The sequence below is a fragment of the Condylura cristata genome, unplaced genomic scaffold, assembly GCF_000260355.1.
Source record: "Condylura cristata isolate star-nosed mole 26May11 unplaced genomic scaffold, ConCri1.0 scaffold00015, whole genome shotgun sequence".
NCBI classification, from domain to species: Eukaryota; Metazoa; Chordata; class Mammalia; order Eulipotyphla; family Talpidae; genus Condylura; species Condylura cristata.
The window spans coordinates 48,080,349-48,082,049 of record NW_004567116.1 but is presented as its reverse complement, the minus strand read 5'-3'; positions in this window follow the sequence as shown (position 1 = coordinate 48,082,049).

Below are 1,701 nucleotides of genomic sequence, written 5' to 3'. Positions count from 1 at the left end.
TTCCTGTTTTAAAGCAGCAACAAAATTCCTGTCACAGCAGAAAGGAGAATTTTTTTTTTAACAACTGGTGATGGAAAAATTGGATAGATATATATGAAAGAATGAAATTGGAACACTAACTTAATTCATAAAAACAAGCTCAACATTTATTAAAGTCTTAGATGTAAGACCGTCATTAATAAAATATATAGAAGGAAGCATTGAGGATATGTTTCAAATAGCATTGCTAAAGATGTTTATGTATACTCAACCCTTATGACAAAGGAAATAAAAACAAATAATTGGGGTTAGGTCAAATTATAAATCATTTACACAGTGAAATAGAATAAAGTCAATTAAAAAGACATCCTACTGAATGAGAGAAAATGTCCACACATTGCACAATCAACAATGGGTTAATATTCAACACATTAAAAAAACCCACAAAACTTATCCAACTTAACAATAAAACCCCAAATAAATAAATGGGCAGCAAACGTGAATAAATAATTATCCAAAAGTGTTATGCAGTAGTCCAGTAGATATAAAACAAAATGATAAGCATCACTTTTAAATGTTATATATCACTTTTAAAAACTGAGATTCCCAAATGGGGGTAACATGGAGAATTGGAAGCAGAGTGAGAAGGGGACTCAGTGGGCTGTGGCAGAAAATTATGTGTGCTTTGGTGAAGGTGCATTGTAGTAACACACATCTGAGGAGATGTGAACCTATTCCTTTAAATCATATACAGTGGTGTAAACAAACATTACTTCAAAAAGAATTTCTTCAAAAACTTTAATATTAATGTGTAATATTAATATTAATATTAATGTGTAATATTAGTTCTAATATGGACAGTTACCTGACCTAATCAAATTAGAGCAGGAATAAATCCACTTTATATTTTTCATTTATGTTATTTGTTTTCCAAGACACATGAAATCCAGGCTCATTGCATTGCCTAAAAATAATCTTGAATATAAAGTAAAAGAAAAATAAGATAAAACACTATGGGCTAAAATAATCAAACCATATTTTTTACTTAGGAGTCAAGCTTGAGATATTAGTACCTGATCAAACCAATAGTGTATGAATGTATCAGTAGCAACTTGCAGATTGGTAGTTTTTTGAAAATTTTTTTAAGGAAAAGTTTAATGAGCACTCCTCTTTTACTAATAATGTTTTTGCTTCCTCATCTAATCACACCATCTAGGTGTATGATCTCCCCTTTCAGGCATTGTTTCCATAGTGTGCCCACCACCAAACAACCTAGAAATCCACCATAGACCCTTGTTTTCCCTCTTTTCTTTGTTCTCATTTCTCCCTTCCCCCTCCTTCTTCCACGTTCAGGTTGCCCCCATTCCACAATTAGCCTATTTATATTTCTAGTTACTCTGCATCATCATTATCTAACAACTTTCCATACATAATTACTTTTCATGCCCTATCAATTAGCTTTGTAAATATCTTTCATGTATAACATCTGGTCCCTTCTACATGATTCTATGTTTAGTTGACATATTTATCAGTTTAAATTAAAACTTTTAGCGAGGGCCCTCCCTGGTGGCCCAGCGGATTAAAGCATAGCACTAAGAAGCTTAAGCCACTTCCTTATGAGTTCAATTCCCGCCTGCCCCGGAGGAGATCCACATGGCTGGCAGACCTCTCCTGGCCGGCCTGCTGCTCCGTCAGCAGAGTACTTCGTCAATCTGCCTGTTC